At 45.3% G+C, this 25,821-nt stretch overlaps 1 long non-coding RNA gene across 2 annotated transcripts in view; it reads right to left on the bottom strand.

The window, feature by feature from the left end:
* LOC106727940 overlaps nucleotides 1-25,120 on the bottom strand; it is a 50,211-nt gene extending 25,091 nt beyond the window's left edge. Inside the window, exons 1-4 of one of the 2 annotated variants that reach the window (XR_001364177.1) lie at nucleotides 24,936-25,116; nucleotides 18,967-19,048; nucleotides 7,786-7,835; nucleotides 7,530-7,542 (exon numbers count right to left, since the gene is read on the bottom strand). This is a non-coding gene — a long non-coding RNA (uncharacterized LOC106727940). Of the gene's footprint in view, nucleotides 1-7,529; nucleotides 7,543-7,785; nucleotides 7,836-18,966; nucleotides 19,049-24,935 lie in introns of those variants that run through there. The other variant, XR_001364175.1, reaches the window with a different exon arrangement.
* Between the last annotated feature and the right edge of the window lie 701 nt (nucleotides 25,121-25,821).

The raw sequence follows: 25,821 nt of genomic DNA, 5'->3' as shown, positions 1-25,821 counted from the left end.
TAGCTAGTGAGAGAACGGAAAGGGCCACGTCCTGATTTCAGGGGACTCGTTAGGGAGAGGGAGCTCATCGAGCCAGCAGGGAAACTTCAGACTTGCACCAGCTGCATGGTCCCCGTCAGCAAACACGCTCCTGCCCAATTCCTGACCCCTTTATCTGGCCGAGGTGGCTCCAGAGGAGTGGGAAAGAGCTATTCACTTCTAGTTAGTAAATAACTTCAGTTGTTCCTTTTGGAATGGAAGCCTTCAGCTGCCTTCAAATGAACCAGCCTGAATTTTTTTCTCTCCTCTAAACCAGCTTTTCTTTAACATGTATGACAAGATGGAATCCTCTCCTTCAGCCTCTTGGTCTCCTTGTTGCTGAGGAAAAGAATGTATACATCAATGTTATTTTAGCTGAAAACAATGAGTTCTTCCCCAAGCTGATATTTTTATGGATTCCCTGAAACCCAACTAACAACAGAGGAAAACATATCCATGCACGTGAACTATGTCACTGTATCCTGGCTTCCCCCTCTTTCTTCTACTCAGAGGTGTTGGGGGGACATTTGACAAGGGGCCAGAGAATACTATTGAAATGATCAAAGGGATACAACAAGGTTTCCACATAAAGGTGGACTAAAAAGGTTAAGATGTGTGAGTTGTAGAAAGACAACATCTGAGAAGGCAGAACAGCAGCAATAACAGCAATAATTTGTTAAAAGCTTCCAATGATTTGAGCATTTGCTATGTGCTGGGCACCGTGTGAGGTATTTTACCTGCATTCAATACTTAATCTCAATAACAGCTCTGCAAATTAGGAATTAAAACCAGCACAACTGTGGAAGGAAATCAATCCTGTTAGCAAAGCCCACGTGTCATCTCTTCTGGATATTTGGGTGGAAGTGATGATGGTGGCATCACCTTGTGGGTGAGCTCCTGGGGGCAGAGGGAGAGGAGGAAGGAGGACCTGGTGCCTTGTGTCCCCACCCAGCCACTCAGATGCGAGACAGAGTCACGAGGAGAGAGAAGCTGCAGCCAGAAGTCAGGCCAGGAGCTGACTTCACAACGGTTTCTGAGAAACTCCAGGACACCAGTGGCATTTTGGGGGGCCTCCATGGCCATGTGGTACAGGGTCAAGAGGGCTTAGCACAGCTTGGCCTGTTCCATGAACCTAGGGCAGGAGGGGAGGGAGCACAAAGAGGGGAGAGAGAACCAGGCCTGGGCGTGAGCGCCATGCTTCCCCCAACCCCCCAAACAGCAGTGGCAGCAATGGTCTGCCTCCAAGTGGCCTTAAGAGCTTGGACACCAGCCCCGGGAGGAGAGTGCTAGGGAATGAAATAGGAAAGCACTGCTCTTGAGCTGACTTGAGCGTCCAGAAATAACCAGCAGGGAATGTGAGAAGAGTGTGAGGGACTCTGTAATATGCAAGTGAAGTGGTAAGTCAGTGATATCTACTACATTATCATTGTTCAATTGTCTTCCTAGGAAGCCACAGGCCGACACATAAGAAATTCCAGTTTTGCTGCTGAGCAGGACTTCCCTGCCCGATGACATTCCGAGCAAAACAGGGACGTCTGGGAGCAACGGCCCTGTCCAGACGTCCACCCCTCTGCCGTATCCCATTGCCACTCACGCTCTGTATCTGTCCCTTCCTCATCTTTGTCCCTATGTCACTATTTCACAAAGAGAGGTAACAATGGAGCTACTTTAATGCAAACATAAATCACAGAAATCCTTTAGAGGTCCTTTCAGTCCAAGGATACGTGAGGCCAGAAAAAAGTTGACTATTAGTTCTTAAAATTTTCCAACAAAACAAAACCCAGGCTTTGCTGGAAGTATCTTTCAGTAGCTAACAATCCAATAGTCCTAAAGTTCACATTTCACCCAGTCCCTTCCTCCTCCTTTCATTTGTGCTGAAATAGATTTATACAATGCTTTGCAAAAGAATTCAGTGAATGCTTTGCAAAAAACTTAGATTTTTGGAAGGGTGTGTCAAGTATTAAACATTCATGGTTCCATTTTCTTTTCCTTGCCCACTAAGGAAATAGTTTCAGAATTAACTCCTTTTTATTTTTAAAAAATGTTTGTGGTTTCAACTTGAGAATATGGTTCCATTGAAAAACTGACAGGGGTTGAGTCTCAGCTCCATCACTTCCTAGCTATGTGACCTTGGGCAAGCTGCTTAATTCTTCTGTGCCTCAGGTTCCTTATCTGTAAAATGGGATCATAGTTTCTGCTTCACAGATTGTTATGTGGAATATGTAACACATTGGGCTTAGTGGCACTTGATACATATTTCCTTTTCCCTTCGTCCTTTGAGTCATTTTTAGCTACTTGTTTTCTAAACAACTGTGTGATATTTATGTAGAACATTAGAATTCTGAATACAGTCAGAAAGAAAATGTGGGCTCTAAATTCCCTGATGCAACTTGCGTCTGAAAAAATACAAAGTTGATTTGGGATGATGACCCAGTCTGAAGATGGACAGTGGAGATGGTTACACAAAGTGAATGCACTTAGTGCCACTGAGTACATTTTATGTTACATATAGTTGACCAAACATTTTTTAAAAATAAAAAAGAGTTCATTCTGAAACTATTTTTCTTAGTGGGCAAGGAAAAGAAAACGGAACCGTGAATTTTTAATACTTGACACACCCTTCCAATAATCTAAGTTTTTTGCAAAGCATTCACTAAATTTTTTTTTTTTTGCAAAGCATTGTATAAATCTATTCAGAAGTCTTTGATCTTAAAATTTTGGCAGATATTGACACTAAAATAAAATCGTGTTCAAAGACATTGTTTAAATTGTTCTCAAAAATCTTTGTTCTTTGTGAGGTTAGCAGTCTCTTTTACTGAGGCTGGGAACAGATTCAAACTCTCTTCATGGGACAGGAAAATACCTCTTATCAGAGAAATGCAGACAGCGAAGCTCTGGGCCCGCTTGAGATTCATAACACTGAGAACGTTCCCTCCACCCACCCCTCTCACCCTCTTCCCCTTTTTCTGAAGAAAAGAAGGAAACTGGACGTTCAGATGCATGGCAAGCAAACAAATTTGTTCAAATACCCCAGGAAGAGTGAAAGCAGAAGAAAACGCTTCACTGAGAATCGGTGACCTAGAGCGCCTCGACTCTGCATTTCACCGGAAATGGTGTTTTTAGTCCTTAGTGCTTTTGATGGGATAGCTTTTAAGGGCAACGTACTAGGCACTTTTTCATAAATTAGGTAATTTAAAAGTCACTGCTACTCTGGGAGGTAATACTACCCCCACTTAAAAGTTTTTTTAAAAAATAAGGTTCAAAGAGGTTAAATGAATGACCCATTTACTGTGACTGAAACCAGAATCAGCAATGTAAGTAGAGCCATTCTTAGCAGAACCACATTTTGATAAAGTCTGGAGGCCAGAAGTTTGCGTGAGTAGCGCGTCAGCCCGCACTGGGGCTGTTGTCCAAGCTCTTGAAGCTACTAAAAGGCCCAGCCTCACTGCTGTCCTGCTTTGGGGCCACTTGGTGTCCCAGTCCGGCCTGGCCTGGCCTTTCTCCCCCTGGTGCTGACACGCCCTGCAAACCAGTCTCGTGTTTCTTCATGCCCCACCCGGAGGCCCTGCGCTGGAGGCCAGGGCTCTGTGAGCCGGCGGCACGGTGTCTGCTTTCAGGTCAGTAGAAACAGGGAAAGCGCAAATGTGACCTTCTGGGACCACCTGTATTAGTTTCCTACCCCTGTTCTACTAAATAACCCCCAACTTAGTGGTTTGCTCGACACAATTTTATTATCTTTCAGTTCAGGAGGCCAGAAATCTGAACTGGATCTCACTGGGCTAAAACCACGGTGGAGGTGAGAGTCTGTTCTTCTGCAGACCCGGGAGAAGAACCCGTTTCCTTGCCCTTGCGCCGCCCACATTCCTTGGCTCGTGGCCTTTTCCTCCATTGCTTCCCTCTCTGTCTTTCTTCCATCGTCACATCTTCCTTGGAGTCTCTCCTGCCTCCTGTGTACACCTTGAAGGCCCCTTGGATTACATTGGACCCACCTGGATAATCCAGGGTCATCTCCACACCTCAAGGTCCCCAATCACACCTGCAAAGTCCCTTTTACCATGTAAGGTAGCAGGTTCTGGGGATTAACACAGGGACATCTTTAGGGCCCCTATTCTTTCTTCCTCACTAAACAGGATTGGGGGACACAGACTGGGCTCTCAAAGGAGAAGCTGATTTAGTGAGACTATTTTCACATTTTTAAAAAAATAAAATGTATCCTGTATTAAATTAAAATATTCCAACCCAGCCCTGGCCCACATGGCTCAGTTGGTTGGGTGTCATCCCTTGCACTGAAAAGGTTGCTGGTTAGATTCACAGTTCAGGGCACCTGCCCAGGTTGTGGGCTCATTCCCAGTGGGGGGATTGTGATATTTTGCTCTTGCATTGATGTTTCTCTCTCTCTCCCTCTCCCTTCCTCTGTCTCTAAAAAATAATTTTAAAAAAATTTTAACCCACTGCTACCAAGTAACAAAATATCTGATAATCTTGAATCATTCATAGTTAGTTATAGAGAGATAATAGGTTTGTCTGAGTAGCCAGAGTTAGTATAAAAGTACTTGTGCATGGTATGGCATTTCCTGAAAAAAATTAAACACAGAACTACCACATGACCCAGCAATTCCCTTTCTGGGTACATACCCCAAAGAACTGAGAACAGAGACTTGAGCAGATATTTGCACACCCGTGTTTATAGCAGCATTGTTTACGATAACCGAAGGTGAAAACAACCACGTGTCCATCTGGGGGTGAATGGATGAACAAAATGTGGCATACACATACAATGGAAAGTTACACAGCCTTAAAAAGGTAGGAAATTCTACATGCTACAAATGGATGAACCTTGAAGACATATGCCCAGTGAAATAAGTCATACAAAAAGGACAAATATCGTTTAATTCTACAGGTGTCCCAAAAAATGTATACACATTTTAATAGCTGATAGCTCAATTTTGAAAATGAAATGTATTTTAGTAAACACAGTCTTTATAATTATTCAAATTGTGTGTATACATTTTTGGTCACCCTATATTTATATGAGGTACCTAGATAAGTCAAATTCATAGAGACAGAGTGTAGAATGGTGGGTGCCAGGGTCTGGGGAGGGGAAATGGGAAAGGGTGCTTAATGGGGACAGAGTTTCAGTTTGAGATGATGAAAAAGTTCTGGAGATGGAAGGTGGTGGTGGCTGCACAACAATATGAAGGTACCCAGTGCCACTGAACAAGTGCTTAAAATGGTAAATGTATGTTATGTATATTTTCTCACAATATGAAAGGTATTTGTGGATTTCTTTTCATTTCAATCACTGATTAGAAAATGAAACAGAAATACTATGGAAGCTCTTAGTCAATTCCTAGTTTGTTGTTACCAGCTCTTCTATTGATCTTAATGGCCAGACCAGGAAGAGACAGCAAAAAGGCCAGGAGCCTGTCGACAGAGTTTCAGTTTGAGATGATAAAAAAGTTCTGGAGATGGAAGGTGGTGGTGGCTGCACAACAATATGAAGGTACCCAGTGCCACTGAACAAGTGCTTAAAATGGTAAATGTATGTTATGTATATTTTCTCACAATATGAAAGGTATTTGTGGATTTCTTTTCATTTCAATCACTGATTAGAAAATGAAACAGAAATACTATGGAAGCTCTTAGTCAATTCCTAGTGTGTTGTTATCAGCTCTTCTATTGATCTTAATGGCCAGACCAGGTAGAGGCAGCAAAAAGGCCAGGAGCCTGTTCCCAACATGCCATCTTCTGCCTTGGAGTCTAAGCCAGGTTTTCTTTACTTTTTTCCTTGTCACTTCCCTCTCCCTACACACACATCCCTCTGCCCCAGCCTCCTGTTTCCATCAGCTTTTAGGAGTTCTGTGGCTGCTCAGCTGCCCCAGGGCACCGGTAGCTTCTCTGCTTCCATCCCGGTCCTGGAGGCTCCTGGCAGCTCACAGTGACTCACCTGCCATTTGTTCTTACGAAGAGACCCACAGAGCTCCAGATCCCAAGGTGTAGACCAAGCATGTCAAACTTGCAGCCCACAAAGAATATTTTTGTGGCCTAGCCAATGTAACAGTATGTAAGAAACGTTTTAATAAAAGTTTTGTAACTTAATTTTTACAATATCCTGTTATACATAATTAATAATAACGAACTACAGCTTTCACTAATGATTGATTACTATAATGGTATTGGATTCATTTCCCTTAAGGGCTTTACGCGCAGGTGCACGGTTTCTTGCCACTAATACTAGCAGCGAATATTTTAACATCCGATTGCCACGTCATTAGTCTTGGATTGACTTGTTTGGTGTGAGCAACAGAAAATATTTCGCTTTCGGAGAACAAGAAAAATAGGTTTATTTGCGTTACACTTATTAATTTGTGCAGTTCTTTAGTGTCTGGTAAGTTAATGTTTAAGAAAAAATATTAATTTTTATTAAAATGTTCTATCATTTTATGTTAATGATGACTCATTAATTTCAGCCCTTTGTATTCAGCATGTCTATTGAAATAATCCTACCCTTGTATGAAAATTGAAGCTTTTGTTTTTTTGCGGCCACACAAACTTAAACCTTGTTTATTTGGCCCGTGTGAGCCTTTGAGTTTGACAGGCTTGGTGTAGACCATGAATCCAGACCACTGACACACACTTTTCATCTTGTGTTTGTATCTCTGGAAAATTCAATATCGCATAAACACTTCCAATTTTCAGTCAGTGCCTCTATTTATTCTCTGAAGCAGCTCTGCAGCCAACATGGAGATTTGAATCCATGTCAAAGAGGAAGTGTGAGCTTGGCAGAGCCACGTGGGCCCCAGGAACTCCCCAGCCCTCAAAGCCCTTCCACACTCACAGGCCTGCGGGTCGGGGCTGAGAGGAGGCAGGACATCGAGGTGGGGATGGAGCTCAGCTCCACAGCTCCCAGAGGCCACCGCTGTGGGGAAGGCCACGTTCCGAGGTGGAAATAGCAGACCCTTAGCGAGGATTTGTAAGTCCGTCAATAGAGATAAAGGCGGTAAAGTGCTCAATGCAACACGACAGAGCAAATGCTTGATAATGGAAGCTGTCATCATTTGTTATAATTACAAGTGACTTGGGACATACTGAAATCCAATCGAGAATGTGCGCTGGGCTGAGCACTTCACTCAGAATGAATATGCCCTAACTAAACATTTCATGACCCCGGGTCTTCTTCATGGAGTTTAGGAAAAGAGAGCTGAGTCAGGTGTGAGCCTCTGACGGTTGGCTACTCCCTCGTTTATTCTGCGGGCGCTAAGCAACCTTCTCACTGTGACTTGGTTTCTCACATAGACCCTTTGTGCAACAGCAGAGACTGGCTCAGTCCTAGAGTCCTTATTAAACAGGGTGGGTCGCCAGGGAAAGCTGTCTAACTCTGAGTGAGTTTTCCCCTGTTCGAGGTCAGTGTCCTGGACTAAATTACCTCAGATTTTCTTTTACCCTAACACCTTGTATCTTCAAGCATCCCAGTCCACTGCAGTTACAGGTACCTTTTCACAGCAACTAAATGAACTCAGTATTCTTTTTTAAAAAAATATATTTTTATTATTTATTGCCAAAATTGGTTAACACTCTCAACCCTACCTAGTTTCTCACGTGGCAAAATGCTGAGTTGAAAGCCACTGAGTCAGACTTGGAGCCCATCGTGATAAGGTGAGGGGCCCACCCAGAGCCTGACAGAAAACTCAGACGCAGCAGTGAGAGCGGAGGAAGGCTGAACCAGTGGGAGGACCCACTAACCGTGGTTGGCAAACTGCGGCCGACATTTATGGGTTCTCCTCTCCTGAGTTGAAGATGAGCCACTTCCTCTGATCCTGGTTATTTCAGGGAGAAATAATAAAAATTAGTTTCTGGATTTACCAGCCTGAGGGCAAAACCCCACCTCATGGAGAGGCACCCAAGTTCATCATTGTGTCCTCAACTTCCTCACGTGCAGTGGCTCCAGCTTCTTTTCCATCTGCAAAGTATAGAATAAGTGCTGAGGAAGACTCAGCTTTTAAAAGATTCATGAATTATACATATGAATAAGCACAGATTGTGCTATTTGTTTATTTTCCAAGTGCAATTGTGTGGCAAATTTACACTGCCAGTCGGAGAGGAAAGAAAACCTTGTCTCTTAGTTTGGGTCTGTACCTGACCTGGTTTCCTCCTGCGCCCACCTGTCAGGTGGCAGAGGAAAGACCATTGATGTAGAGGCTGATTTTCAACCTTAGATGCAGTAACTTACGCAGCCCCTTGGGTATTCATTCTTGGGGGCTTATGTCTCAGTCTCCTGTTTCCATGCTTCCCCTTCCAAGATGGATCTGATGTCTGAGGGAGGAGGGCTCCTTTGACCTCACGGTGTGGGGTAAGGAGTTGGGGGATCCAGGATCTGTCCTCAGCCATGTTCCCCTCGGCCAATCTGACACTACAGTGGAGTTGGCCTGCCCTTGTCTGTTAGATCTGCCAGCCTGCTGACGACATTGTGCCTCATGAACCTGGGACCCATTCTCTCCTAGGCCAGTGGTCGGCAAACTCATTAGTCAACAGAGCCAAATATCAACAGTACTATTGAAATTTCTTTTGAGAGCCAAATTTTTTAAACTTAAACTATATAGATAGGTACATTGTTATTAACTTAATTAGGGTACTCCTCAGGCTTAGGAAGAGCCACACTCAAGGGGCCAAAGAGCCGCATGTGGCTCTTCTATACTTTGCAGATGGAAAAGAAGCTGGAGCCACTGCACGTGAGGAAGTTGAGGACACAATGATGAACTTGGGTGCCTCTCCATGAGGTGGGGTTTTGCCCTCAGGCTGGTAAATCCAGAAACTAATTTTTATTATTTCTCCCTGAAATAACCAGGATCAGAGGAAGTGGCTCATCTTCAACTCAGGAGAGGAGAACCCATAAATGTCGGCCGCAGTTTGCCGACCACGGTTAGTGGGTCCTCCCACTGGTTCAGCCTTCCTCCGCTCTCACTGCTGCGTCTGAGTTTTCTGTCAGGCTCTGGGTGGGCCCCTCACCTTATCACGATGGGCTCCAAGTCTGACTCAGTGGCTTTCAACTCAGCATTTTGCCACGTGAGAAACTAGGTAGGGTTGAGAGTGTTAACCAGACCCACTCTCTGTCCAACCATGTCACCTGCCATGCTGGATCACCCATGCTGGCACCTGTGCCCACATAGCACTTTCCTGCGTCTTTCAAATGGTGCAGAGGGAAAGCAGGCCCCTCCCTCTTCGCACTCGCATTTCTCCTTGATCCATCTGTCCCCAGAGGTGTGCAAGTTAAACAACAGGCTCTCCAGGGATTTTACGTATTTACAAACATTCCCACCAGATCCAATTTCAAGCTGCCAACTATGTAACAATCAGCCTATAAATTCCTGAAATTTTAATAATCAGCCTTCAAGAGTTGGTAAATTACAAGCCAGCTTCAACACACGTGGACACTCTGACACTCAACCCTCTCCAGCATAAAGAGAGAAAATTGCAACAAACTTCCAACCAGCTACCTCTCCTGCCTCTTTCTCACTATTTTTTCTCTCATCATCTCCCAGTTTAAGAAGGGATGGATTTTCCTTCTTTCCTCTACCCAGAGCAGTAGGCCACATAGCCAAGGCAGGCCCTTCTCTGTACTATGGAAAGACCTCTCACATCTGAACCCTCAGGCTTGGTCCTTAAGATGCTAAACAGGAGCTAAAAGTATCAGAAAATGCTTTCCTTACCAATGCTTATTGTCAGGCTGTAAAAATCAGCTTTGAATGTCAGAGCTGAACATTCCGTTATTCATACTGGGCCATTTCTATTGCTCCGTCTTCAAGCTCACTGACTCTTTCCTCTATCACCTCCATCGAGACCATTCAGTTTTTAAAATGTTGGTTACCATATTTTTCATTCTAAAATTCCCATTTGATTCTCTCTTCTACTTAGTATTTTCTGTATTTGTGGAGACTTTCTATTTCCCACTGACTTGGAGAGGAGTTGCCTTTACTTCTTGGAACATTCTTATAATTGCTGCCTTAAAGTCTTTGTCAGATGATCCCAACATCCATGATGTCTTGGTTTTGGCCTCTGTTGGTTCTTTCTCCTGCCAGTTAAACTGCTCCTGGTTCTTTGTATACTAACTAATGCTGGGTTATTTCCTGGATATTTTGGATATTATGTTCTAAGACACTATGTTTTCTTTGTTTTGTTAATTTTTTTTTTTAGAGAATGCAAATGTAAACTCGCTGCTGACTTCGAGGCCCTTCAGATGCTGGCCCTCTTCCCCAGTCCACTTGCTGTTATTTACCGTTCAGAGTCCTCAAATAGCAGCCCACGCATTCTGTCCTGGTTTTATAGCTGACTGCAGTAGAAGAGGGAGGGTGGAGTGTGTTTAATTCATGTTATCCAGAACCAGACCCCCCACAGTGTAATCAAAGCGATCTTTCTAAAGCACAAAACTGGCTTGTCACTCCTCTGTTTAAAACTCTTTAAAGCCCACCCCACCGCCCACCTTGTCCCCTCATAGTCTGGCCTCCCTTCCTTTCTTCAGCTTCCAGCCATCCCCACCTTTCACTTTGCTCCAAAGCAACACTGAGCCTCTTGCAGCTCCTGGAGCCATAATGCTCTCCTGACCCCTGGGCCTTTGCACATGCTGCTCCCTTACCCTAAATGCGTGTCTCCCTCTTTCCTGGCTACTTTCCCACACATCTTAGTTGAGATGTTGCTTTCTCTGGGTCACTGCTCTTTATCCACAGAATGGACTCACTTCTCTGCAATGAGCTCCCACTGCCTCCTAGCACAGCATGTTATCACTCTGCGTTGTAGCTATCTGTCCGCCTGTCCTCCACCGTCTGCCCCACAAGACTGTGAGCACCTTGCAGGCAGGCAGTGTTTTCTCCAGTTGCTAACAGAGGGTGTGGAATATAGTAACTTCCAATCATTATCTGCAGAATTGAATTATGTCAGTACCAACAGTGGCCCTGGGAAGTGGATTCCTAACCCTAAGTCGCTGCCCCCTTGGTCAAGGCCCCTGGTAACACCCTGCCATTTGGTTCTCTGTCAACAATATGCTCCACCCTGGTCCCTGGTTTGCACCTCTCCAGGCTGACGCTGTCGTCTGGACCCCCAGATAGTCAGCCTGTGTTTAGGCTCCCGTGACTGAGTGCTGCTTCCTCAGGTGCCCGCCCCTTGACCTCAGTCAATATCTGTGGAACTAAATTGCATCAGTATCCACAGTGTCCCCAGAAGTAGATTTCCTCCCCCGAGCCTCTGCCTTCATTGTCCGCACCCCTGATAACCACAAGATACTGTTCACATGGACCTCAAGCTCCTGCTTCACTTTACCACTCACCCCGTCTATGTGCCCGGGCCCAGGCTGTGTCATATGACGTCAGCCACATATGAAATTTAAAATTATCTAGTAGCCACATTTAAAAAGAAGAAAAAAACAGGTGAAATTAATTTTAATAGTATAATTTATTTAACACAATATATAAAACATTTTATCATTTCAACATGTAATCAATATTTTTAAAAATTATCAGGGAAATATTTTACATTCTTGTTTCCATACAAAGTCTTCAAAATCAAGTCTGTATTTTACACTTACAGCATGTCTCAGTTTGGACAAGCCTCATGTCAAGTGCAAAATGGCCACACGTGACCAGTGGACACCATACCGGATGGCACATGACTGGAGATGGGGTATTAATATTGACAGGAGTAGCTGATGCTTACCAGGTATCCACACATGCCCAGCACTCTTCTGAGCCTCTATGACTCTTCATGCATTATTAAACTTAATCCTCACAGCAAGCCCATAAACGAGGGGCTGTTTTAACTCTCTGTTACAAATGGGTCTCACAGATTAAGCACTTGCCCAGAATAACCCACGCAGTTCAGTGGCAAAGCCAAGGCCAGGCAAGGCTGGTGTGTTTCCAGGCTCAAGTGTTGGCCCACCCTCCATCTGCCTCCCAACCTATGGGACACTTTGTAAATATGAAACTTGCTAACCCTCAGATGCCACACATTGATAACGCACATGAGGACAAAAAATGCTATGGATAATACGGCAACAAGTTTTGATGAGTAAATTCATGGTTTGAAAGTCATCAGAGAGGACTCCATATCCTTCCGGAAAATACCCGCCCCTGGGCCATGGCCAAAGGATGGTTCTGGGTTGAATCAAAGACAAGTCTGACAAAGGGTAGCATTTTTATGGTCTCAATCTTTGAAAGCTTCAGAAAGAATTAGTTTAGAGCAAGTTAGTTTTCAACCGATTTGACAGCAATTCAAATCAAGCTGGTTTCCTTCTTAGTCTCTTCCTTGAACAAACTCTGTTAGCCTCTGAGGCCCACATTCTTAGCCTGGCACACAGTAGGAGGGTTTTAGCTGCTTTCTTACATGCTGTTTTCAAAGACTTCTCCATGATGAACGTGAGTGGTTCCCTTCTATTGCTCTTGACAAGAGGGGCACCATCCTCACAATAGGAAGGTGAGATCTATCTGCTACCACCCTCACCATCCTATATAATAAAAGCCTAATATGCTAAGTGTCTGGTCATCTAGTTGGCCATTCAACCAATCAAAGCATAATATGCTAATGATATGCTAAGGCCACTTAACTGCTCGCTATGACGTGCATTGACCACCAGAAGGAAGAGACAGTCAACCAGTTAACCAGTTGCTATGACATGCACTGACCACAAGAGGGCAGATGCTCTGACCGGTAGGTTAGCTTGCTGCTGGGGTCCGGTCAATCAGGACTGAGTAAGACAAGCTGGACACGCCCTGGAGCCCTCCCACGGTCCCACCCTGGCTGGACAAACTCCTACATCCCTCCCCAGCCCTGGTGGAGTCCCTTGGCCTGGCCTGTGCCCTCTCACAATCTGGGACCCCTTGGGGAATGTCAGAGAGCCGATTTCAAACCAATCCCTCAAGCCAGGCTGAGGGACCCCATTGGTGCATGAATTTGTGCACCAGGCCTCTAGTCCTATATAATAAAAGGCTAACATGCAAATCGACTGAACAGCAGAACAACCGGTCGCTATGATTCGCACTGACTACGAGGAGGCAGATGCTCAAAGCAGGAGCTTCCCCCTGGTGGTCAGTGCACTCCCACAGGGGGAGCACCATTCAGCCAGAAGCCCTGAGCTGGGCTCATGGCTGGTGAGCACAGCGGTGGTGGCGGGAGCCTCTCCTGCCTCCGTGGCAGTTGGACATCCCCAGAGGGCTGCCAGACTGAGAGAGGGCGCAGGCTGGGCTCAGGGAACCCCCGCGCCCAGAGTTCACGAATTTCGTGCACTGAGCCTCTAGTATGGAATAAAGGTGACCCAGTAATAGTCCCAGGTAATTAAACTTTTCTCTGTACCATGACTTATCTTCTGGGAAATATCTACTCCTTTAACCTTCAGACTTTACACAGAAAATGTAAATTTTTAAAAAATTAGAATTAAGTTCTGTTTTAAGTTCTTTTTAAAGGGCCCTTCCCAAAAGTTGTATACAGTATATGGCTTGCACATATGCCACATTGACCAGAACTCAATCATAGTGCCATCCAAGCTTCAAGGGAGGATAGGAAACGTAATCTTTGTTGTGAGTGTCTTTGGCAGCCATGAGAATGCGCCGCTCAGATCTCTGAGTGAGTAAGTGTAACTGTGAAATCCACCACCACATTTGCATTGAGATCATGCTTCCTGCAGGCTCCTTCCAGCCAGCCACAGGCAGAGAGCATCAGGAATACTAAAGCGGCTTTGTTTCTAGGAGTCCATGAGCTTTCATTGATGGGCAACATTTACTGGAGAACTGTATTAATTATCTGTTGCTATGTAGCAAATTACACCAGAATGTAGTGGCTTAAACAACACAGTTTGGGTTGTTTCACAGTTTCTGTGGGTCGGGAATTCAGGTGCAATTTATCTGGATCCTCTGCTTCAAGAACGCTCATAAGGCTAAAGTTCAAGCGTCAGCCAGGGCTGTGTTTCACCTGAGGCCTGCCAGGGAAGGATCTGCTTTCCAGCTCACCTGGTGGTTGGCATCAGGATTCAGCATCTCGTGGGCTGTTGACTAAGGGCCTCGCTCTTTCCTGGCTGTTGGCTGGAGGCTGCCCTCAGTCCCTTGTTACATGGGACCTCCCATGGCAGTCGACTTCACCAAAATTAGCAAGAGAGTCCAGTAAGCTGGAAGTCTCAGTCCTTTATAACAACATCATGGAAGTGACATCCCATCACTTTTGCCATTTTTTATTCATTCAAAGCTAGTCACTAGGTCTGGTCAACCTCAAAGGGAAGGGATTACACAAGGGCATGAGTACCAGGAGGCAGAGGTCACAGGGGGTTATCTCTGAACTCTGACTGTCACAGGGATTGCTGAGAGCTTTGCAGAACTTTCCTTAGAACCACACAGGAGTTTAAGATCCTTTCTTCCTTCCTTCCTTCCTTTCTTCTCTCCTGCACTTGTGGTCAGACCTGCACCGGGGCCTGGTGGCCCTGCCAGTCCTCCTTAGCTTCCTCCCATCTTCGCTAACAGATGGTCCCCCTAATAAGATCCTTGCATGTTTAATTCCTTCTTAGCATCTGTTTCTCATAATACCCAGAGTAACACAGTGGTCGTGGGCCAGCTGAGAATCTGCTGAGGAAGAAGGGGACTAAGGATTTTGAACAGTTTCTGCTCATATCCTTAATATAGTTTGGAAACCGCCTGCCTGTGATCTCAGCACATTTGATATTAAAGGTAAAATGCAATCTCCCCCCAAAAATGTAACTTAAATAACTGAAAAAACTTAGCTTTACCTCTGTCAATATATGTGTGCTAGAGGCCTGGTGCACAAAATTTGTGCATGGGAGGGGTGTCCCTCAGCCCAACCTGCACCCTCTCCCAATCCGGGACCCCATAGGTAGGGTCCTTAGGCCTGGCTGGCGATCAGGGCCTATCAGGGCTTTCCTTCTCCCGGCTGCCGGAAGCTGGCCCTGCCCCTACTGCTGCCACTGCTTGCCATCTGTGTGGCGCTGCTCCCCGCCCCCCACCACTGGTTGCCTCCCTCTGTGGATGACAGGTGTGGAGTGCAATCACTTGGCTGGCCAGGGCCTCGCTCTGCAGGGCCATTGCTGGCCGGCCTACACACATGCCACAGCATCTCTGGGTGTTGGCCTGGACCTCCCTCTGTGGGCGATCGACTTCGGGGCCCTCAGATCAATCACCTCGCAGAGGGAGGTCCCACCCACCCACCACAGTGCCACCAACCAGGTGGCCTGGGCCTCCCTCTGTGGGGTGATCGATCACGGGGCTCCTCCAAAGAGAGAGGCCTTGCCCACCCGGCCGAGGCTCCGCAATCACAGAGCCCCCTTCCACCATCAATTGCCCCACCGGCCAGTGGCCTGGGTCTCCCTCTGTGGGGCAATTGTGGGGCGATGGTGGGGCCCCCCTGAGCAATCACATTGCACTCACCGTGGCTGGCCTGGAGCCAGTGTGTGTCATAATGTGGCCGTCCAGAAGGGCATCCAGACAGTTGTTCTGCTGTTCAGTCGTTTGGTCGATTTGCATATTATGCTTTTATTATTATAGATTGAAAGTATGTTATAGCCCTAGCTGGTTTTCTTAGTGGTTAGAGTGTCGGCTGGCAGACTGAAGTGTCTTGGGTTGGATTCCGGTCAAGGACATGTACCTTGGCTGCAGGTTCACCAGCCTGGGTCAGGGTGCATGTGGGAGGCAATTAATCAATGTGTCTCTCTCACACCAATGTTTCTCTTTCTCTCCCCTTCTTCCCTCCCTTCCACTCTTTCTCAAAAAAAGAAAAAAATTCAATGGAAAAAATATCCTCAGGTGAGGCTAAATAAAGTGTGCTACAATAAACCTTTTCATAACTTAGAATTTAAATTTCTAGAGATTAATACCCTAAGAATAAAACCAATATGAAATGATGATGACTAATATCAAATCTAATATTTTATTGCATAATTTAAAGGCATGCTTTAGACCAAATACTTTTTATGTTGTAATTCTACTGAAGTCCTTAATTTTACACTCATTTTCCAAAACGATTGGTAAAATTCCCTAAAATTGCTAAGATGGCAACTTTAGAGAGTGGGAAGGAGATTTAAGAAACTTAGATAAGGGCTGAACACTTACTTTGGACAAAGGTAAGTCAGAAGGTATAATAAATTGCTCAGATGAATTCTTTTCCTCATTGTCTCAAATGAGAATAGTCCCTGTTTTTATTAATCATTCTTGTCTCTGATTTACATTGTTCTAATATAAAAATACCAATAAATACTCTATCTAAATACTTTCTCGCTCTTTTTTTTCCTTCTTCTTTGTACCACACTGAGCTTGTAAATAGAGGGAAAATAGGGTATGTGATCTTAAGGTTTCCCAGGAAGCCCATACTATGTAGTAAACAGCATCAGCCAGGAGGTGGCAGTAGTGACCAATGAGAAATCCTGATGCTCTGCCTCTATCAGCTTTCACTGCCTTGTGGATGCTTCCTGGATCTAATCTGATGCTTATGAAAGCTATTTCCTTCTTACAAAAACACCAGGCCCAAACAGAAATTAACCTCATCCTGCCGATAAAGAATGTTTGTGCCTCACACGATGTCAAACTATCCCAGCTATAGCTAGATCTTCAATAAACAGTACCCAGAAGCAAGATGCAGCTGCGCATTTTAGGCAGCGGGAGCGGGCACACTGGCCTGCAGGGAAGCCCAGCACTATCAGGTGGGCCCTCAGGATGGTGAGAAGGCTGCGTGACTGGTCTCGGCTCAGGAAGGATGAGCACGCTGAAGGATTCTGCAGGAAATAACTGTTCTGAGTCACTCAGACCAAGTGCTTTCCCATCAGCAACACCCAAGTGTCTTCCTCATGCAAACACAGGTCTGATAGTGTTTCCTGCGAGGGGTTTAACTGAAATGGTATCATTGCTATCTTTGCAAGGGATTCTGGAGGATTTGGGAAGCCACGTAAGGAGTTGAGACTTGTCCCCGTGGACAGTGGGTGTCATTCAAAGGCTTTGGGCAGGGGATAAGGTGGCTAATGCAGTTGTAAGTGGCAATGGAAAGAAGACAGTAGGAAGGGCACAAGTTAAGTGGGTTTTCTAGCCTTAGATGTGTTCAGCATCCAGACATTTTTATTCTATTTCTAATACAGTAAAACCTCGATATAACGGACTAATTTGGCCAAGGGGGTGTCTGTTAAAGATGAAAGTCCATTACATAATAAAGTAGGTTTTCTACGTGTGCACATTAAAAAATTGACAAATTGGTTAATTTACCTGTTTATTTATGCAGACATGTTTGTGTAATTAAAATCGAGAGTGTATGAGAAGTTTAATTTCACAGAAAAGTTTTCTACATGTATGACTGTAATTTTGCATTTATACTGAATAGGTCTAGTAAATGCGTGCACTCACCAGTCACCGGAGTAAACATGCACACGGCTGGGCTGAGGCTTAGCGCACATGGGAACGTTGGCCCGTGTGCATCCAAACTGCTGCAGACGGTCACGCCACCTAGAGTGTATGAGAAGTTTAATTTCACAGAAAAGTTTTCTACATGTATGACTGTAATTTTGCATTTATACTGAATAGGTCTAGTAAATGCGTGCACTCACCAGTCACTGGAGTAAACATGCACACGGCTGAGCTGAGGCTTAGCGCACATGGGAACGTTGGCCCATGTGCATCCAAACTGCTGCAGACGGTCACGCCACCCGACAACAGAACCAGTTCCCACATAGGATGCGGTGTGATCGTGAGCTAATCATTCCCCGAGCATTATCTATGAGCGCTGACTCTTGGATTTAAATATGTAGACGATAGTTGTACATATGTAATACGTTTTTATGCAGGCGAAATTACTACAGTTTTTCCAACATGTAGCCTATTCACTAAAATTTGTTTAAAATAACAGTGAATTAATAACAAAAAAAACAACCTGTTAATTTAATTATAAGCTAATCTTGGTTAAAACCATTTTAAAATTGATGGGGTGTTAATCGTCACATATGACATACGGACCGGGAGTTTTGTCTGTTGAATCCCAAGTCCGTTAAATCGAGGTCCACAAAATGGAGGGTTTACTGTGACATACTTGGACGAGCGCCGAGGGAAATCCTGGCAGTGTGCTCTGGGTTTCCTTTCTCTACTGCATCTTTGGAGGGGAAGCAGCCCCCATTTCCATATCGTCCCCAGGAAAACAAATGATGAGAGAATACTCTGGCCGGAGCTCAGAAGGACCTGGCCTGGGGGGTTGGAAAAGCAGCGTAACTCTCACACCGGTTTGCTTGTGCACCAGATAGGAAATAGCAGGTGCTGCGGGGATTGATGTGAGGCTACAGGAGTCACGCGCATGAGTCCTTAGGACAAAGCGGAGCTATATCAGCGCTCAATAAACAGCAGTTATCACAGAGGGAGACCTGACCTGAAAATGGTCACAAAATAGTTCAGCCAGCCCCAGGGCTGGTCATTCCCGCCAATCTATAAAGACCCGCGCGTGCGCACATGCAGCGTCCCTCTCCACCACCAAACACACCCACTGGGTCTGCCTGGGCACGCCTTCGCTTCATCCAAGATGCCCTTGAGATTCACCCTTTCCATCCATGATCTGCTTCCAGAGAGCCCATCCGAGGTCCCGCCCCTCAGATGCTGCCCCCTGGCATGACCCTGACTCTGGCCCCCACCCAGGGCTTACCTCAACAGACTTCTGCTTTCACTGTGGCCAGAGAAAAGTCACCTGCCGACTCGATATGAGGAACTAGAAATGTTTGCTTATTTGGCATCAGGGACCTGGGGGCGCAGCCAAGGCTCTGACACAGGTTTGAACTACAGGGAAGGGAAGGTGTCCTGCCAAGGTCAGAAAGAAGGTGGGCACTCGCAGAGGCCACACAATGAAAAGCACTGCTTATAAATGCCAATTTCACACCTATTCACCCCTGAGCAGGAGCCTGCACTGGCCCAGCTGTCTTTTGAGGAGAGTGGGTGTGTCACTTACCATTGCTTCAGGGCCTGGTGCTGGCTGTCTGGCTGGTGGCCCCTGAGAACTTGCACTCTTGGAGTTTAGCATTTGCCCAGATCTATTGCCAAACAAGGCAAGCACACAATGGATCACACTTCCGTGTGGGAATTCCAAAGCTTTACAAAGGGGTCCTACAGGAGGAGGGGGTTAGCTGAGCTGCCAGGCCCAAAGTCCTCTGATGTAACTCGATTTGTTTAACAAAATCTGCATAGGCCCCAGCTTACAGCCAACCTACAACTGCAAGTGTGGGTTTGAAGTTGGTTTGAAATGTGTTCTCCCATCAGAACAATGAGGTTTGGGGTGGGTACACTTGCAGGACTCTCTAAAAGCCAATCGAGCCCACAGGAGGCCTTGTGCAGAGACCAGGGAGCCAGGGCAAGCTGACAAGTCTGGGGGGACCGAACCACGTTCAGAGTGGCAGAAGCAGTGATGCGGGGGCCAGGGGACAGAGAGTACATGGCGGAAGATGCACAGATGCTGGGGGAGATCATGAGGATTTTGGAAGCCACTTTCGGACTTTGGACCTTACCCTGAGGGCAATGGGGTGCCATGGAAAGGTTTTAAGCAGAGGAGCCACTTCTCCCACATGAGGTATTGGGACACTGGGAGCAAACTCTGGCCCCAACCTGGATCCCCAGAGGCTCCAGGCCAGCAGGGAGGAGAGGGCCTGCGGAAGGAAGAGCCTGGGTTCCCCGCCATGGTGGGCAGAGACGGGGACCCTGAGGACCTTGGCTTCAGTGTTGGGGAGGGAGAGGAGCTGCTTGTTCGAAAGGCCCACAGGGCACCAGATCCCAGATCGGGGAGCTGGGTGTAGGAGGGAGCAGTGTTTAATGCAGGTGCACACCAACTGGGGATTCTGCATCCTGCTTTCTTGGAAAGACAGTTTCCTGCCAGCCTAGAAGCTGCTCTCAGCCAGACATAATGGCTGCATGGCCCTGTAAAGAATGGTGCAAAGAGGAAACAATGGGTCTGTTTTATGAGACATTTGTTATCTCTAAATGTGTGACAAAACCAAAGTCCATTGGCCTTTGAGCTAGACTAATATATTGATTTCTCTTTATGCCCAGATATGAACTGCATGAAACTTGAGGTGGGTGGGAAGTAATTTAAAGTTGAAATATTTTTTATGATATTAGTGTTTTTCTAAAAGCACCAATGGTAAAGTTAAAGGTTCTATTTAAACACATTAATAAATAAACCCATGGGACATGACCAAGGGAACTCAAGGACACTCATGTCCCTAGTGGCGAGTTCACCAATGCAGGAGCAAAGAGGCAAGGCTTTGAAGTGAAGTGCTTTTGTCAAAGCTACATTCACTTTGCACAGCTGAGCTGTTGTTCTCTGGATGGCACAATTTATGATGCAAGCATTTTGCTCTTATTTCATCATTATTATTATTATTATTTTGCTTTAGACAAATGCCAGGATTAACAAAAACTTACCGAAAAATATACCCAGAAATGTAGCCTTACAATATTGGAACTTCCCCTCCCAAGACCAAGAGTTTCATAGCTCAATTTAAAACCATTGGCAGGCTTCCATGAGATTTTGAAAATAGCTTAATGGCAAGATGGCTCACATGCTTCTCCAGGAATACATTAGAAACAGATTGATGACTATTGAAACATAAAACATGAATCCTACCGCATTTCATGGAATCTAAAACTTCACTGTGTCAGACACACTGCTATTTCATGAAACACTAAATAAGTGTCACAATGCTTTCTTAGCACTTAGAATTTTTCTTAAATGTATTAAAAGAGCTCTTTTAGACCTATTTGGACACAGAATTTTTAAACCATATGTCACTCACTCTCCTGCACACACAGAAAGGAAATGTAGGCTAACAACTTGGTTAAGATGTGACTAAAACTGCGTCACATCCAGAATTCACCTTTCGGGGGTCGCTCTTGGATGTAGGACTTGGAAATCCATGTTTTTCCAGACACCATCGTCCTGTGAGTCACCAAGCACTTTCAGGAGAGTTCTGGTGAAGCCGTAGGCCACGTTTCTTTTAAAAGTGTTCCACAATTGTCTTCTCTGAGCTTTGATGCTCAGTCAGTGGCAATGACAACTATGACATGAGCTGTTTAGTTGACAGCGAGTGTAAGACACAGAGATTATAGATGACTACGGCATGAGAAAATGTTCCTTCTAGAATCAACAAAATGGGTGCAATGGACTGAATGTTTGTGTTGCTCACAAAATTAATACCTTGAAACCCAACCCCCAGTATCAGGAAGTGGGGCCTTTGGGGTGATTAGGCATGAGGGTGGAGTGCTCATGAATGGGATTGCACCCTTATGAGGGGGCCCCAGGGAGCCCTCTCACCCACCTTCTGCCACGTGTGGACACAACAAGAAGTCTGAGACCCCCCAAAAGAGGGCCCTCACCTAACCCTGCTGGCACCTTGACCTCACACTCCCAGCCTCCGACCTGTGAGAACTAAATTTCTGTTGTTCATAAGCCACCCAGTCTATGGTACTTTGTTATTGTAGCCTAACTATGCATACAGTCCCTCAGACTTCTGCCGTCTCCTGAATCCACTTCCTCCCTCCCAGGTGTGTGAGTGTGTGTGTGTGTGTGTGTGTGTGTGTGTGTGTGTGTGTGTGTAGATTTTGAGGAAGGAGGAAAAGCTGACATCTATAATAAAAACTAGGAAAAAATGCATTTGAAAAAACATGACAAGCCCTTAATTTCATGATTGGGATTCTTGTTGCCTCGGCCCAGAAGGTCTGCAGCGTGTCCGCTGTGTGGTCAGCAGTGCAGTGTGGGAAGGGGGAAGCCAGACCAGGTGCAGTTAGGTAGCCTGGAGGCAGCGAGGGCGGAGCAGCACTGGCTTGGGGGTCAGGCACAGTCGGGCTGGGGGGCTGGTTTTCTCTCAACTTGCCCAGTGCTGCTCATGTGACAGATCCTCTCTAAGCTCCAGGTTGCTCATCTGCAAAAGGGTGAGTATAGTACATGGCCCATGGGGTTCCATAAGAGCAAAGAAAGTAACCCATGTAAATGCCATTAATAAATGCCAAACACATTTGATCCCCTATTTATTCTCCTTAAATATACAGCCCAAGGACTGAAAGTAAACCAAAACCACCATCAGAAAAAAACAACAAAAACCACCGAAGCCTGTTTTTGTCTATTTCACAGAGACTTCTGAGTGGAGACAATTCCTCCTGAAAATCATGCTTTTCACCAACACATAAAAAAAAAAAAATAACAGCTGATGAAGTGGGTCATTTTCTTTTGCATTTTACCAAACAGTGATCTTTATTTTAAGAATAGGATGTTAGCATGACTCAAGTCTGAAGAGAAATGAGCTCCGTTCTGTCCTCTGGTGTCCGTGGACAAAGTCAAAGAGACTTCTCTGGTGGCAAGTCCTGGCATGGGACCCGGTGAGCGATGACGCGGCCGATCCCAAGCTTGGCTCACTCGGAGTGGTTTCTCTCCCCTCCCTTTCCTTAGGCGCACCCACCGCAGCCCTGTCCTGGCTGCACCCAGATAGAGGCCCCGCACGGGGCATGCACATGCAAACCTCTGCCTTCCAGGAAACCAGCAAACTTCTTCCCTGGGGTTGGTTCCAGTAAAAGGTGGGGCTCAACTGCCTGGGCAGGACGCCCACATGTAATCCCAGACTCAGCAGCGACTTTCTTTTCTGGTTTGGGGAGCTCAATTATTCACTTTGCCTTGGTTTTCCATCTTTATCATGAAAATAATAGTCTTACCTCTTCTATAAGTGTGTTCTGGGGACTAAAAATTTGGGAGACGTGGCTGTTTCGTATCCTAATGGGTGGAACACAGAAGGAATGCTAAATACCACGTTGGCATTACTGTGGGTGAACCTCCAGCCTGACCACTCAGTAAAGCATGTTCCTAGGAGTCTGGTTCCCACCACTGCTCACAGCCATTATGTGTAGTGGATAATCCTTCTCATTCTCGCTCCCTCCTGATTTGGGTCTGTGCAGCTGTTTCCACTCTGCCTCTGGAAACAGCCCTCCTTTCCACTGGGCATCCAGCCTTCCCCACTCTAACCATAGCACCTCATCCTTCCCCACTCCTATTGGGGAGCCCAGGCAAAGGCCTAGGACTTGGGCCTGGCCAGTTATGAGAGCCCATCTACCTTAGCCTGGGTTTCCCCAAAAGCAGAGTATTACAGGCAGTAGTTTATTTGGGAAGAGGGTCCAGGGAAAGGGTGAGGGAAACAGGAAAAGTCAATACAAAGAGGTGTTATCAAATTGCCCAGCAAGGCAGATGCCTGGAGAAAGACCTTGCTGGTGTATTTGGAGTGCATCTCAGAATCATCCGCCTGAGGGATGAGTGACAGGAGAAGGATGAGTGACAGGAGAGGGATGAGTGATAGGAGCATTTATGTGTTGGTCCCTGCCCCCACCCCATTGGCCCCAAGTTCCAAGTTGAGCATATTTGAGTGGTAGGGGAGGTCCTGCAGATGTCCCTCACCAGGGTTCAGGAGAACTGCATTGGGAAGCTAGGGGCATCCCAAGTTGGAAGGAGGCACATGTGCAAACCAAAGTATCCTGACAGGTGTGAGTGGATTTAGCACTAAGCAGGCCCGAAGAGCAAGGATCGGAAAGGAAGGGATCACACCCGTTGGAGAGGAACATTCTGCAAGTGACAACAGTAAAGGAGCCCTTAAACTTGTACTTGAAGACCAAGAGCTTAAGCCTCTGATGATTGCAGTAACTTTTCTATGAACATATTTAGACAACCAGGAGCTCCCAGACCAAATCTTATTTTAGTAGATATATTTCTCTATAGTTTATAAAAATGAGGGATTATTTCTTACTGTCTATTTAACAGCCATCTCAACATTTTATATTAAGTATGATCCAAAGAATACCATTTAATGAGATGATTTATGAAAAAAGTGTGCCAGGGTCAAATATTGATAAATAGTGTATGCTAGGACATTTCCTTGATTCTATTAGTCATTTTTTTCTAGTTCTTTTACATTTCTAAAATTGGAATTCATTTTATAATTAGTGTGCTATGTTTCCTTACTTGCTGTTATGGGTTGAATTATGTCCCTTCCTCTCAATTCATACTAGTATGTTGAAACCCTAATACTTCAGATTGTGGCTGCATTTGGAGATAAGGCCTTGAAAGAGCTTATTCAGTTAAGAGGAGACAGTTAGAATGGACCCCATATACAATCTGACTTGTGTCTTCAAAAGAAGATATTCAGGCACAAAGAGATGTGTATACAAAGGGAAGACCAGGTGAGGACACAGAGAGAAGGTGGCCGTCTTCAAGGCAAGGACGGAGGCCTCATGAGAAACCAACCTGCTTGCAGCTTAACTTGCTTCCAGCCTCCAGAACTGTGAGAAAATAAACCTCTGCTGCTTAGCCTCCCAGCCTGTGGGGTTTTGTTATGACAGCCCTCACAGACTAAGATATTTCCCATAAAGCTGTTATTAACCAATGACACTTTAAAAATGACAGCAGTTCAGAATCTGGGAAACATGATGAATCTCGGGAGCATCAATGATGCACACAAACATACTGAATTTTCTGGGAAAGCCTGCAGCCTCTTTAACTCTAACCCCTGCTCCCACGCTCAGTCACCATTCAGAAACCCACTCTGAGCAGCACAGCACGGACACATCTGTAGAAAGCCTCAGGGAAACAAATTGCCCTCAGATGCCTTTTGAGCAATGGATTCGAGTAGGAGGGTTGAAAATGCCATTTCTTGGAGGAGTAAAGCTCATTCACGCATGGTGCCATCAACAAGAACTTCTATAACTTGAAGGTCAAGAATAACAGAAAAGCTCATTTATACTGTTCCATCAGGCACACATCACATGATGGAATATACAGGCAGTCCCCCTCACACATTTCCCAGATGCACAAATTTCAGTTACTCCATGGTAACGGGAGTTAAATAACACCAGCCCCCAACAACACGGTTCCAAATTCAGTTACTACAGTACCTTAACTGTACATAATTCATCAAGTACAACTCTGCTGCTGCTCCCAGGCCACAGGTCACTACATAAATTACAGACATGCGTCATGACCAGGGACCAATCTTGACACTTCCTTCGGAGTCCGTGGGTGACTGGTCACCGTGCATCTGTTATCAGTTCACACACAGGCAGCAGAGCATGTAGCTGCATGGCCTCTTGTCTCCCGGTGATAAACCCACGGGACATTTTACAGAAATGGATAATCAAAAGAGAGAAACAAAAAAAGTGATAAGGCTGGAAGTGGAAGTTTAATCAGACGTAAACAGAGTTGTAGAGTAATACCTGCTGATGCTGCTGTTGTTCGAGAGATTCTACATACAGCCGGATGAACTTAGTGAACTTATTGAAATAAGTGAGGAAAGTGGTTGTGACAAAAAGAATGAAGATGCTGCAAAAAATAGTCCATATTAAAGGAACTCTTGGAGATATTTCATGGCACTAAAAGTGTAAAAAAAATTGAATGTTGGAAGCTGACCCAAATTTAGAAAGGAGTATGACAATTCACCAAGGCATAGAAGAGAGGCTTGGTCCATACTATAAGCTTTCTAATAAAAAATCACTGTTTGAAACTCTGGAAATTTTTAACAAAGAAATAAAACATTATTTCTCAGTATTTCTAATGTTTTATAGTATGCTGTTAATATTCATTTTGCTATTTTACAATTTTCCTTATATATTTATAACCAATGATAAGAGAGTTCTTAATGTTTTGACAAAATTTTGAAATTCAGGAAAGAATCTTATTGATCATTGATCATTATTATTGAGATTGCTTTGCACAGTTTCAGCTTGGCCAGTCCCACACTACTGTGCAAAGCAAACATTACTTTGTAACACTATGATGTTAAAA

The sequence above is a fragment of the Myotis brandtii genome, unplaced genomic scaffold, assembly GCF_000412655.1.
Source record: "Myotis brandtii unplaced genomic scaffold, ASM41265v1 scaffold1144, whole genome shotgun sequence".
Classification (NCBI taxonomy): Eukaryota; Metazoa; Chordata; class Mammalia; order Chiroptera; family Vespertilionidae; genus Myotis; species Myotis brandtii.
Note: the sequence above shows the minus strand (reverse complement) of the source record. Positions and strands in the feature narration are given on the sequence as shown.